Genomic DNA, 14,891 nt, shown 5'->3' on the forward strand with positions numbered 1-14,891 from the left:
TAAACAAACATTTAAAAAATAAAACAAAATAAAGTGAATGTCTTTCAAAGTAGCTCCCCTCACAATTAATTCCCTGATGTACCTGCTTCTCCAAGTCACTTTCTCCACAGGACTCACCTGCAAGCATGTGCACAGACACAGGCATCAACCCACAGCTGTCCCCCATGAGGGAAATCCACCTGGTAAATGTATTTCCAGCCCCCACCTGGGCAGGATGAGGCACTTTCCAGATAAGGATGCAAGGGGTCATGCAGCCTGGCTCCCACCTTGCATACTGCTTTGAGGGGTCCAGAATGAGCAGTGAGGAGGAAAGGGGTGCCTGCTCAAGCCCCTTAGGGAACCCAGTGAGGCCATGCCATCGGCTGAGTGAAGGATGGACGTCTGGATCACTGCTCCATCCCCCGCCCTGACGCATAGGCAAGAGAGTATCAGTATCCCTCTGAGCCGTGAGCCCTACAACTGTCCAGCAGAATGCCACGTGAATCCCCAATGTGCCTTCAGGGCCCATCTGGGAACACAAGCAGCTCGCTGGCCTGGCAGAAACAGGAGAGAGGGAGCAGCCCATGGTGGTAGGAGCTCTGGGAACAGTCCGGGGGATCCGGATGGGACAACGGGAAGTGCCGGCTTTCTCTGAGCTCTGTCCAGGGCCTGTCTGCTCTCCTGCGGTAGACCCAGTGATCGGTCTGACAGCGTGATATATATCCTGTTGCGATCGCGCCCAAACCACAAACAGGGATGTCCAACTGTCTTCCGGGTTATCTCTACGGGGATGCTCTGCAGGCACCTCAGAATAAACGCACACAATTTCAGACTCTTCTTTCTGCAAAATCAGCTCATCACCCAAAGGCAAACCCCTGAGTGTCACCCTAGACTTTTTCTTTTCTCTTACTATTCGCCTAATTACTGAGTCTTGTCCAGGCTTCCTTGGAAACCTCTCCAGAATTCGCTCCTGCTCCTTTCTGTCCCAGCAGCACATGGGAAGGGGCCATCCCGGCCTATGAAACAAATGCTGTTACTCCCAGGAGGGCCATTCTTGGAGAGAAAGACCCACGGAAGTCAATCCAGTGAGAAAACCTGAAACGTTCCCTCCACCCTACGCAAGGCCACTCTGTGGTCACAGGATGCTCTGGGCCACACTGCATGTGCTACATTCAGTCCCTTGTGCAAGAAAACCCCGTGGCTTGGCCCACAGGATTTATTAAACAAAAGGACCCGGAACAAAGGCAAAAATTAGCCAGGCTCTCTCATCCGTCTACTGAGCAGAGAACAAGCAATCTAAAATGCCACTGTGTCATTATTTGCAGAGTTAAAATAGAAGCTAAAACATTTTCAAATGCTTTCATCTCCTAAATATGCAAACGTTATAAAATTACTTTTGGAACACTAGCACTTATATAGAAATCAGAAAGAACAATCGAAAAATACTCTATTACCAGGGCTGAGTGGTCAGTGGGCATAAAAGGCAGGAAGAGGCAACTACAGAAATGGTCCTGTGGACCTAACTCCATGCCCCAGAGCCAATTTCGCCCTTCGTGGGGCCAAGCAGGTTAACTTCCCCGTGAGAGTTTCAACTTGTATTCCCATGCCCACTCGACAGAACTGTGAATGAGGAGAAAAACTGCCAAGACGTGAGCAGACAGGCCAAAAAATGTACAGGTAGGCCCACCTGTGACTGACTGACCACCAATTTCTACCCAAAATCTTCAATTCTTAAAGCTGAAAGAGACGCTTTCAGAGGCTAACCAACCTTCACTCCACGAGGGCATGTTCTCCTGTGGCCTCTGGCAGGCCGTGATCGTAGCCGCTGGAAGATGCAGGGAGGTGAGAAGCCGCTCAGCTGCTCGACGGCACCAGGGGTTTAGAAAGATCTGTCCCCCTGCGGCCTCTTACCCTCAGTGCCCTTCCACTGTGTCAGGCCCCCCGCAACCTCTCAGTGACATCAATCACCAGTGAACCTCCGTTCGGCATCTTCTCCCTACAACCGCGGTCACTGGGCCGCATCTGGGCCCTTCCAACAAAGCAAGTTCAGACCTGTGAGGAGGTGCTGCCGCTTGTCAGCAGGGCTAGGGACAAAGGCGGAGGAGAGGGCACGTGACATCTCTACGTCCACGGCCAGACACCAAGTCTGACTGCATTGCTAACATTCCAAGTCTTGAGGTTTCAGTGGTGAAGCACATACTCACTGACCGCCTTCGGGGAGCAGGTGGAACTGTGCTCCACCCTGAGCATCCAGTGATGGACACAGAGATCTGTGACCCTCTGAATCCACATGAGTTCGGAGACATAGATGTCAATGCAGAGATCCGATGCTATCTGGGCAAGAAAATCAGAAAACTCGGGGTCTAAGTCGGACGTTGGTAGTTGGCAAGGGACAGTAGATCTTCAAAGGGAAGTTCTTTATCGAGAGCTTTCGGGCCCAAAGACGCCCCAAAGTCAGGAGGAACATAGAAGCAGCTACAGCAGCAGAGTTCGTGTAAAACAAAACATCCACGTCCTTACTGTGGCCAAAAACTAAACTGAATCACCAGCGAGGCATTCCTGCTATTCAGGGTTACATTGGAGTTATTAAGAAACGAGGGCGCCTGGGTGGCGCAGTCGGTTGAGCGTCCGACTTCAGCCAGGTCACGATCTCGCGGTCCGTGAGTTCGAGCCCCGCGTCAGGCTCTGGGCTGATGCCTCGGAGCCTGGAGCCTGTTTCTGATCCTGTGTCTCCCTCTCTCTCTGCCCCTCCCCCGTTCATGCTCTGTCTCTCTCTGTCCCAAAAATAAATAAAAAACGTTGAAAAAAAAAAAATTAAAAAAAAAAAGAAACGCAATCAAGCATAATAATTATTACAGTTTTACCTACCACAGGGCAGGTAGTTCTCAGTGTTTTGCAGGGATTAATTCCTAGAAGTCTCAGAACCACCTAACATGCTAGGTACAATTATCCCCATCTTACAGATAAGGAAACTGCGGTCCAGTTACGGAATCCACCAAAAGTGTCACACGTTCCCAGCCTGACCAGTTGGTCTGCACTGGATTTGGGGATCCAGGCCCCGCCAGCAACGAAGAGATGACTTGACTTCCCATTTGCCATTATTTCCTGAACAACCAGGTCCCCTGGGAGCTCCATCAGGCAGGCATGGATCTCCCGGACATAAAAAAGCCCAGACCTAACCAACAACTCCTAAAAACGAGGAGCACCCAGTGGGCTGGGAGAACTGTAGGCAGTTCCTGGAGCACCATAATGGGGGAGGGACTGCTGGGGGCTGAGAAGACGGCAGGAGACAGTCGCCAGACCACAGGGGGACATGCCAGCAACGTGGCTTCAGGAACACATGTCTCCACCAGGTTTCTTCACACCTAGAATTAACCATTCTGGAAACTGGTGGAAGGTGGATTTGAAAGGAACAAGACTGGAGGCAGGGAACACGTGTCCAGTTGTGGCTAGAGGTGCACACAAGAGACACAGATACATCTATAATACACACATATGGATTATAGATTATGTGTCTTTACACAGGTATGTATGTATATTACAGATAAATGATACAGATATTTGCATAAGCCCTAAAATGAGAGCATGGCACAAGGAAGTGGAAAGTGAAGAGAGGCTTTAAGAGAGATGGGGGAGGTAAAACCAGCCAGACCCAGTGACTCGGAAGCAGTGTGAAAAAATGAAGGTGGGCCCCCAGGATGACCCCAAGTCTCCAGCAAGGAAGACACAAGAGGAAGGCATTGTACCTGCTGTGGAGGGAGTTCTACAGACGAGGAGAAAGAGGGGTGTGAGTACAGGACTCTGGATACCCAAGAGGGCATTTCCAGAAAGAGGTCGGAGAATGAGTCCTAACTCAGAGGAGAGTTCTGGGCTGTAGACACAGATCTGAGCACAGGCGAGTAGCAGAGGCCCACAGATGGAATTCGCCCATCACGAGAGGGTGTGTGAGGTGAAGAGGGCAGCAGCCTGAGGGCGGCATCTGGAACAGGAGAGACAGACCAGAGGGTGAGCTCACGAAGAAGGATGAGAAAGAGTGACAGCAGAGGAACCAGGCGTGGGTGGAGTCACAGGGTCTATGGAACAGTGCCCTTCACGGAGGCAGGGATGGCAGGGACAACACACTAAGAAACCCGGTAAGGTAAGGCCTAACGGGTGTCCACGGGACCTGGCCGTGGCCCCGGTGGCTGTACTAAGAAGAATTCCAGTAACATGGCCAGTCAAGGAGAGAGGGCGAAGGGCAGAAGCTGGGTTTGGGGTCATGTTTCAATGATGTTTTAAAAGTCTTTCTCAAAGGGTGCACCAAAGATCAGCTATCTGAGTTGAAAGACAAAGGGAGGTTGACTTGGTGGAGGCTGAAATCGATGTTCTCAGACTTACATCAGGGAAGCAGGTAAAAGACACTTTTTCACAACTGGAGGATTTATGGTTCTGGTTCCTCAAACAGGCAGGGACAGGAAGTCCCATCTCACTTGTGAAACTGGGCTCGGAGAAACCGATTAGAAGGCATCTAACTGCATGCAAGCGAGGCCAATCCAACTTCCCGTCAGCACCAAGAGGAATGTTTTAAAACAGATGAGAAGCTGGCGATGAGGCGATGTCCCAGGTGGTAACACTGGTAACCAGCTGCAAAGCCCAAGATAGCTTTCGGGTGGAGTAGAGGGTGCCCTGCTGGCCCGGCAGGCAGGAAGGCCCTCGCCACGCGAGCTCCCGCTGTGGTCTGGGTAACCAAGGACGGCAGATGGCCGTGCAGCTATGTCAAAAGGCTCAGGGATGGAGATGTGAGCCTGGCCCTTGAGTTGGGCCCACCCCTCTCTGGAGAGGATGGAAAAAGATAATGACCTGGGAGAAGGTTCTGGATAACTATTGGGGTGAAACCTACAACCACAAGTGAAGACTTTATAACCTTAATTTAAAAAACCAGCTAAGGTAGAGATAGAGACAAAGACGAGGTAAAGAAGGAGACAAACCACAAATCTAACTGATACCCAAGTGACTATGGATTCCAACTGCAGGAAGAGATAGTACGACTGTTACAACCCCTAATATGTGAACTGGTTGGTACAAGGCAGTTTCGACAATGCTTGATGGAGACCAGGCTATCTGAATGTGGACACCTTTGTGGCACAAAGGCCCTCGTAATGACCCAATAGCATTTTACATCAAGCGTAGGTCAAAGTGTGGAGTCAGAAAGCATGAATGAACCAGGAGCTAGGGGATTGAGGTTCAGGTGCTGGGCACACCACTGATCGGCTGGGATACCCCAGCTAAGACATCATCTGTGAAATGGAAAAAAAAAACTTTCCCTATTTACCTGACAGAGTTTAAATGATGTGTCAAGAAAGAGTATGAGTCTGCTTTGAGAAATAAGGCACATCAGGCCTCATGACTGTTACACTTAATTAATTAGTACGTTCACATTTGTTACTATCATCCTCTGAAGCACCTCCTGGTGGGGGTCACCCCTCTTTCCCTCCTTCCCTCCTACAGAAGCCTCCTCCTTGGTGCAGCCTGTGACCCTCCCAAGGTGCTTGGTCATAGAGGGGGTGCATCCAGGGGAGCCCGGGGCTCGAGGCTGGCCCCCCACCATAAGGGTTTTGTGAATGTTAACTATTATTATCTCTCAGATCATTTTCAGAGTCAAATGTTACAGCGTAAAATAACAGAAATAAATCAGAAAACTGACCATAAAAAATAAACACTAGCAACAAGAAAAAACAACCTCCCAGGACTTACAAAGAACAATTAAGTTTTAGTTACACAGGCAAAGAAGAAATGCTGAAGAGAGTTGCATTTCTGTCTTTTGAGGCCAGGTTACGTGGGGCAAGTGCACTACACTCCCATTGCTTCCCTTCTGGGGGACCGCCCAGCCAGGGACACCAGGTTGACAGCAGGCCAAGGGAAGCTCCGTGAAAGTAGCAGTGGGGCCCCAGAATGCAGCCGTGGCCAAACTGCAGAGGGAGGAAGACATGGCTTCGGAAAATGTTCTGAGCACAAGGAGGGTAAGGCGGTAGGAGGCGCTCCTGACGTTGGCCCTCAGCCAAGAGCTGAAACAACCACTGTCTCTAAACGCCAACCAAGGCTGAGCGAGTACCAGTCGCCAACAAAAGCTGTGGCTAGGACAGCCGTGTCCACCTCCTCACTACACAAGAGCCACCATCAACTAGCCATGTGGCCTCAGGCATAGACCTGAACTTCTGGTGTCTTGGTTTACTCCTCAGAAATTGGGACTGAGAAGACACTGACAGCACAGAATTACTGGGTGGGACCAAAGAAGTTATACAGATGAAAGGGTGAGTAAATGTTCAAAATATCTGCTCCATCATCACCATCACCATCATCATCACCATAAACATCATCATCACCATCACCATAAACATCATCATCACCATCACCATAAACATCACCATCACCATCACCATAAACATCACCATCACCATCACCATAAACATCGTCATCACCATCACCATCAATGTCATCATCGCCATCACCATCATCATCACCATCACCATAAACATCATCATCACCATCACCATAAACATCATCATCACCATCACCATCACCATAAACATCACCATTGCCATCACCATCATCATCACCATAAACATCATCATCACCATAAACATCATCATCACCATCACCATCATCATCACCATCACCACCACCATAAACATCACCATCGCCATCACCATCATCATCACCATCACCATCATCACCACCATAAACATCACCATCACCATCAACATCATCATCACCATAAACATCATCATCACCATCACCATCACCATCATCATCACCATAAATATCATCGCCATCACCACCGCCATTGCCACCATGCAGAGATGCTATAGTATCAGAGCTCCACTGTATGGTCTTCTCCCACCCAACATCCTCTCAAAAAAGATCTACAGAAGGGTAGGCTAACCCACCTGCACCCCAGGCTCTCCCAGGTGCATGCCCCTTTGAAGGTCTATGCAACCCGAGGTCAAAGAGGTCATGGTCAGATGTCACTGTTCCTGTGAGGCCTCCTCTCTCTGTTCCCCCGGCGCCCCTTACAGCTTTGAGCTGGTTTGCTTCTTATGGGACTGATTACCTTCTAATAGAAGACAAGATTTACTTACTTATTCTGCTAATTGTCTATTCCCTCCATGAGAATATAAACCCCAGGAGGGCAGAATTCTTTTGTTGCTTTTTGGTCTGTTTTGATCATTGTTACTACAGCACCTAGAACGGTGCCCGCAAGCAGTAAGCTCAGTACTAATTAAATTTAGCTGACCTGGGAACACTCCCTCTAGACCAGCTCTTTATGTTGAAGGCTCCCAAGTCTAGATTCCTGTAGACCTGAGGGAAACAGGAAGGAAATACCGAGGGGCGAGCAGCAGACACTACTAGGCTATGGAGACTTCATAAATTTCGATGTTTTCTAGGATTTCTAGAAAAGAATGCATGTTTTAAGTAATTACAGACATGTAAATGGGAAGTTAAATAGATGAAAAAAAAACAACTGGCCCAGGCCCTGAACTTGACTTTGACCCAAGACTCAGTGAGTGTCGATGGCTCAAGGCCTAAGTCTGGGGACCTTGTTTCCTGCCAAATCCCACGAGATGGGAAGTGACAGCTTCTTCCAACTGAGGCCCTACCTGGATTTTACTTCTGGAAAGCAATAATCACGACTGATGCTTCCCCACCATGTGCTTTGGAGAGCTCTGGGGCCCAGGACCTTTCTCACCACCACCTTTGAGTGGCAGGGCTTTCTGGAGCCAGACACACCTGTGCTCAGTCGGGGTTCCGCTGCCGAACATTTGGGTACCTTGGGCACGCTTCTTCATTTTCTCGCAAGGAGGAGTGATCACGTGGAAAGAACAGCCTGCGTGGAGATGCTCATCGAATTGTTATCATCGACTGTTCTGACACAGAAACTCTGGGCACACCGCATCATTCAAAGGAAAGGTAAGAGTGGTGTTCCTTTTTGCACGTGGGATTTTAGAATCTCCATGTTTGCCTTTGGAACAACGGAAGACCGGAGCGAGGAGGCGCACCAGAATGCACTGGCGATGAAGACTGTGACCCCTGGGTCTCTACCATACGCCTCACAACCGCCTTGGGAAGACACGTCGATTCTCTCCTTACAGCTGGGGACGCAAAGGCCCTGGGAGGGTAAGCCGTTTGCTCCCCGGCAAAAACCAGGGTGTGAGCTAAGGTCGGTCTGACTCCAAAGCCCAGGTGCCCGCCACTCTCCTCAGCACAGCTGGTGCCCTGCCCAGCGCAGGCCTGCAGCAAACAAACACCACTTCTGGGCAGTCTCCCTGCTGACGGACTGGATGGACGGTTTCTGCAACTTTTCCTCTGAGATTTTCAGTTTGGCAAAGGACTTTGGTTCCGCTCACAGGATCAACAAGGTGATGCTGTTTTCAGGGTAGGATTTGCAGCACACGAAGTTCTGGTAGCACAAACCACTCACCTTGTCTTGCCCTGGCCTCCCATCGGTCCTGCCTCAGGGCCCTGGCTCTGCACAGCCTGCCGTGTGGACAGCCCGCGGGACTGCCCGCTAGCAGCTACCTCCAAAACTACAGGGTAGACCCAGTTGAGAGCCACCGTGCCTGTATTTCCACAGATTTCTAAAATGCACACCAGATACCCACACTCCCTCTGAATGGAATCTCCACTGAGAGGTTTCTTGAACATAATACAATAATGAAGCAAGGCTTTCTGTGCCCTACATAAGAAAACAATACATTTACAGATATTAAATCTGCTCTTTGCTAAAAGAACAACTCCTGACGGGCTGCACGGAGCATCCCCGTCGTACAGGGCCTGACTCACAGCAGCGGGCCTACAGCCTCGGGCGAATGTGAAAAATCCTCTGCCCTTGGGACCATGCTGGGCTTCCCCAGGACTGAGCATCTCAGTGCTAAAGCACATACACGTGTTGTGCCCCTTCTTGGATTCACTGGCCCTCACTACACTGAGAGAAGGAGAGCCCCGTGGGCTGGAGGCCAGGCAGTGAACTCAGGACAGAGTGAAGACCCGAGCTGGGCCGGCCCAGCAACGGAAGAGCCGTTAAACCCCGTGTCTCCGTGGCTACGAGCCTTCAAAGGAGCTCAGAGTTCCACCTCCACCTTGCTGTCTTCCATGATGCAGCTATTACACCGAAGTTCCATAGCATTTGTTATTTGCTCACTGGTTCGCTCAACAGATATTTGTTAAGGGCTGCCTACGTGCTGAGAACAGAACAAAAACTAAAACACGGGGCCTCCCGGGGCTCGCATTCTAGCATCACAAACAAGTCACACGTGACCTGCCAGATCAAGCATCACGGAGGGAAGCAAAGCAGGTGAACCCAGCCTGGGAGGAGGTGAGAGAGTCGCACGGCCTTCTGGGAGAAGAGCGGTGGGAAGACGAGGAGCAGGTGTGAAGCCGGGCGAGGCGACAGGGTGCAGGGCAAGGTGTGCAAGGCAAGGTGTGCAGCAGAGAGAGGTGGGGAGCGCGTGGGGGGATGGGGCGGGCAGGGAGGTGCACGGAGCCCTCTGGAAGATCTGAGCTCCACCTCGCAGTGGGCTCAGAAGCCGCAGGAGTGGCAGGGACTGGCTGGGGACATCGTGGCTTTATTTTTTTTACTTCTGGAGTCTCTGATAACCAGTATTTACCAAGTTGTTCCATAAAACCCACATGCTGGGAGGTACAATGGGGATAGAAAAAAAGAGAAGGAGGTTCTGTGGTTAAATAAGTTTTATTTTTTTAAGTTATTTATTTATTTTGAGAGAGAGAGAAAGAGAGAGCGCGAGCAGGGGAGGGGTAGGGAGAGAAAGAGAGAGAGAATCGCAAGCGGGCTCTGCACTGTCAGCACAGAGCTCGATGTGGGTGTCAAACTCATGAACCGTGAGATCATGACCTGAGCCGAAACTATGAGTCAGACGTTTAATCGACTGAGCCGCCCAGGTGCCCGGGTCAAATAAGTTTAAGAATCGCTGTATCCTGTCCACACGACACCTACAGGATCCCAAGGAAGGAGTGTCCCAAGGAGCACACTCCGGAAAACTGTGTTGATGCCACCCTCCAGCCTCCACCCTCCACCCTCCAATGGTAGCTGGCATCACCTCCCAGGCTGACCGTGAGCTCCCCGAGTTCAGGTGCCGGGGCGTACATCCTTCCATTTCTGTTGGGTCGCCCGCTACAACCAACGAGAGTACTGGGTCCCCCAGATTCGCAAAACAAAGCATGCAAAAGCAGAAGCCTCTGACTGGACGGCTGCCGACTTAAACTCCCTACCCAGTGGTAAATGTGCCCGTGAGAAACTTTCTACTCAGAGAAACTTCACCGCTTGGAATCTATAAACTGCCAAGTCCCATTACCCGCATAGGGTCATCCAGCAAAGCTAGTGGCCCTTCAAGAACCTTCTGGATGATGACGCGGGCTGGGAGACTGAAATGTTTCATACATATGCAAAGACGTGCCCACAGACTGCTCTGGGGGTCATTCCAGCCGAGCCACATGCAGGCCCCTCTCCCTGCAGCAAAAGAAACACCGGGAGGGGCCATCACCGAAGACTGCACCTGCACCTGGGAGTGGGAAGTGAGCCACTCAACAGGAAAAAGACGCAAACTCGTAAGAAAAAGGACCAAGACTGGCCAGTACAAGACACGTGGCGATGTTTATAAGGGAAATGCCCAAAGAGCATTTGCCCCCAGACTGACACACACGCAAAGAGCCTGACGATGCACGGTCACAGGGGACGCACACAAGGGCGAAAAGAAACACGGAGGCGGAAGTGAAGACACACACACCAGAAAGGAAAAGCCTGCTCCCCGAGGAGCAGGCAGCCTTCCACGGGCTTCTGTCCCTGACGGGCAGCCTCTAAAGAGGTTTGTAGCAGGGATTTCAAAGCGATGCTGTCTGTGCGAATGGGAGTATGGCGCCCTCTCCTCGTCCCGCGGGCGGCACACAATCCGGGCCGACTGGGTACTCCGCCCGTGGCTGCAATCTGAAGCTGCAGGCAAGGCCGCCCTGCACCGCCTGTGCAGGAGAGAAGAGTCCTGTGATCTCTGTCTCCGTCCCCATCTCTCCAGGATTTACGGGCCTGAGCGCACGAGGTTGGAACTTCATTCCAGGCTCAGCCGTGACAGGGACAAAACCAAGCCTGGCTTAAGGAGCCGGAGAGAAGACAGCCAGGTCATCACATCCATTAAGAAGCGTGAAGCCATCTCTGTTATAAAATGAGGCCAGAGATAAATTAAACAATTTAAAAGAATAAATGTTTCTAAACCGTGGGGTACCACAAGTTCAAGAAAGGCTTGCGTTGAGGCAATTACCTCATCACAATAAATAACAGTAAATCAATCCACACTAATTGCTTTTCTTGCCAGAGCTTAGAAGACTCTTCAGCGTTCTTGGATTATTGATTTTTTTGTAATCGCTTGTGCTGTCAAAAATGTAATATTTCCAAAGAATATACCGCTCACTGCTAGACGGACAGAATTTTAATTTAACGTAACACAATCCAATTTCCATTTTTTCCCCCCGAAGTGCTTAAAAAATCTAATACCAGGAAGCTCTAGACAGCATTACAGGTTTTCAGCAGAGACATTTCAGCTCAAACAAGTTAATAAATGGCTGACCGCCCCCCTCCTCGTCTTGGACCTTCCTCCTCCTCACACACCTACACACACACACACACACGCACGCACGCACGCACACACATACAAAAGCGCTTAAAGAAAAAAAAAAGTAATCCCAGATTCTTCACTTTCATGCAAATTAAGAACTAAAAGGCAAAACAAACACCACGAACAGAAACCCTACCCTTCACTTCGTGCCTTCTTGATCCCACGGGTTTGGCAATTGCCACTGAATGTGGGAAATGTTCCGCCTCCTAAATTTATACTCGGTCAGCACCTTGCTCACAGATCTTGCTTAAGTTCTGACAGCTACAACACAGAACTACAGGCTTATATAATCAAAGCAGTGAGGGGAAAAAAGGACAAGGGGGCAAAAATGTCCCTCTGCTTGGGATGACAATGAGAAAGGTGTAGAGTCCTGGACAAAGAACAGCTTTGTCTACAAAGAGGCAGCTTCACTACTTACTACTGCATCACTCTTGAGTATGTTACTGAGCTGGACTCAGGCCTCAGTTTCCACATCTGTGAAATGGGAATATCATTCCTACAATATAGGAGTTCTGAGGCAAAATAAAGTAACTTTCATGTATAAATTTTATGTCTGTTACATAAAATACTGCTGTAACGCCCAGCACATGACTATTATAAAAGGGACCAGTCCACCTGCCTTCTTTATTCTGCCGCTAGATACTTAACTAAACATGCCAACTTCTGCTGGAAATTTCTACAGAAAGGTGAAACCATCTCCCGGGTAATAGAGTTATAGTAGAAAGAAAGCCACGAAGCCATAAGCAATGCCAGATGACTCAGCATTCTGAAGGACACTGAGAATTTCAGACTGAGGACCGATTTGGACTGTGTGTAAACGTGTGGTTCTGAACATTCTGCCTGTTTGAGATCATTTCCGTACTTCTACTCCCTTGCTCACGAAGTTTAGACTGGAATCCGGGAGTAAATTACTTACATAGCCACATCCTGGCTGACCTCATCCAAACACCACTTTTGTTCAAGTTAGCATCTAAGCCCCTTATGGATTCTGTGAGCTCAGCTGCCTGGTGTCTTCTTCTGGCTTCAAACGGACACACCGTGAACATGTCTGGGACTCATCCCATTATCGGGAATACAACACGGGATTACACTATCTCCCTCTGACTTGTGGATATCAGAGAACTTTCTGGTTGCTATAGGTTTTCAAAGCGATAGGTTTTATATAACACGATGATACTGTATTAACGCCATTAAATCATGGCTTTCACAAAATGATAGAATTGGAACAATTGGCTGCTCTTCAGGGCTCTCACGGCACTTAGTACATAACTTTCTCGTAGCAGTTAATACACTTGCTGCTGTTTTTTATACACATTGGGGTCTCCACACACTCGTGAGCCTGGCAGACAGAGGCCTGGCTTCATCCTGACATCCCCCGCCCCTGGCATAGTGCCTGGCACAGAGTGGGTACACAGAAAAGGCTGTTAAAGAAATGTCTAAGGGGCGCCTGGGTGGCACAGTCGGTTAAGTGTCCAACTTCAGCTCGGGTCATGATCTCGTGGTTTGTGGGTTCAAGCCCCATGTCAGGCTCTGTGCTGACAGCTCGGAGCCTGGAACCTGCTTCAGATTCTGTGTCTCCCCCTCTCTCTGCCCCTGCTCTGCTCACATCCTATGTCTCTCTGTCTCTCAATAATAAATAAACGTTAAAAAAACTGTAAAAGAAATGAGTAAACATTTCAGGTTTTGCATCAAAGATTCAGATGAAGTTTAGTACGTTTTGTACTTCCTCTGTCTCTTCAAACTCTGTGTGTTAAATTGTGAGGTGATGTCCTCCTCAAGGAATCCTGAGGGAAAGCTCATCAGTGATAACAATATCAACCCTTGAAATCTTCCTTACTCCTCAAGAATTTTGTGAAAATACCTTAGTTATGCAGATTTCAATTTGACAATAGACCGGCCCTTCCTCAGGCTTTTCATAACACAATTTTTTTAGGATTCAACTGGCTTTAGATTCCTATCAAATATCGATGAAGTTGAATAGTGTCTTTTCAAGATAACGATCTGGCTGGTTCCTGTTTAAAAGAACATACTGGTATAGGCCTGAAGGTCCTATGGCCACAGGAGAGAGGGCCAGCCCTCACCTTCAGAAGGCCAGGGCAGAGGAATGACCACAGCCATTTGTCAGACTACCCAAGGCCGTGTTTCAGGAACGAGAGCGTCTAAAGTAAGAAGGAAGGGTCAGTAGTAAGTCGCACTGAATAGTTTCCAAACTGTGCAGATAGTGAAAACTGCTGATTTCAGACTAATTTTTTTTTCTTTGCAGACTTGGCAAATTCATGCACCAAATGTTTCACTTGCTTTACAGAAGTCAGAAATCCTTGGTGCACTTGAAGCCACACAGAGCAAAGACCCAAAGGACAAGCTCCCTCTAACACGGGGGCCCCGTGACGTGGCTCGGCGTAATGCAAAAAGTGGGTGGGCCCCACGTTCGGGGAAGTCAGGATCCGTGAAAGCTTGGATGGGTCTGGCAGTGCTGGGCAGCACCATCCAGGAGAGACGCTCACTCTGCCAGAAGAAGGGGAACGTATGAATAACTCTACTAGGGAAATGCACCTGCTAAGAGGTTCTCTGTGCTAACTGAGGTATCCATGTGGCCAAGTGTGTTTTAAAGGAATGTACCAGGGGCGCGTGGGTGGCTCAGTCAGATGAGAGTCCAACTTCAGTTCAGGTCATGATCTCACGGTTCGTGGGTTCGAGCCCCACGTCGGGCTCTGTGCTGACAGCTCAGAACCTGGAGCCTGCTTCAGATTCTGTGTCTCCGTCCCTCTCTGCCCCTTCCCTGCCTCTCAAAAATAAATAAACATTAAAAAAAATGTTTTAAGAGTAAATAATAAATAAAGGAATGTACCGAATCAGGGGAATTAGGCAACTGGACGCTGAATTAGGCAAACAGAACACATCACAGGCACCAAGAATCTTGAACAAAAGCATGATAAAGAGGACGACACTGTGCACATACGGCAATCTTCAGATGGAAAGAGCCAGGAAGAAAACTGGGACGGAGTCTGGGCAGAAGTAACATTGGAGAAGTAACATTGGAGAACATTGGAGAACATTCCTAGCCCTCCAGGAAGTCTGCAACTAGCACTCACAACCTGTAAGGGACAAGAGGCACTGCCTCATCACCACGTTACCAGGAAGTTACAGGGGCGCCTGGGTGGCTCAGTCGGTTAAGCATCCGACTTTTGGTTTCCGCTCAGGTCACGACCTCACAGTTCAGGAGTCCGAGCCCTGCATCAGGCTCTGCGCTGG

General features: G+C 49.4%; 1 protein-coding gene across 8 annotated transcripts in view; it reads right to left on the reverse strand.

The window, feature by feature from the left end:
- The window catches only part of ZFAT (zinc finger and AT-hook domain containing), a 345,664-nt gene that overhangs the window by 105,809 nt on the left and 224,964 nt on the right, over positions 1–14,891 (reverse strand). The gene's annotated exons all lie outside the window — the stretch shown is intronic.

This window comes from Panthera onca, chromosome F2 (genome assembly GCF_046562875.1).
Source record: "Panthera onca isolate mPanOnc1 chromosome F2, mPanOnc1 haplotype 2, whole genome shotgun sequence".
Lineage (NCBI taxonomy): Eukaryota > Metazoa > Chordata > Mammalia > Carnivora > Felidae > Panthera > Panthera onca.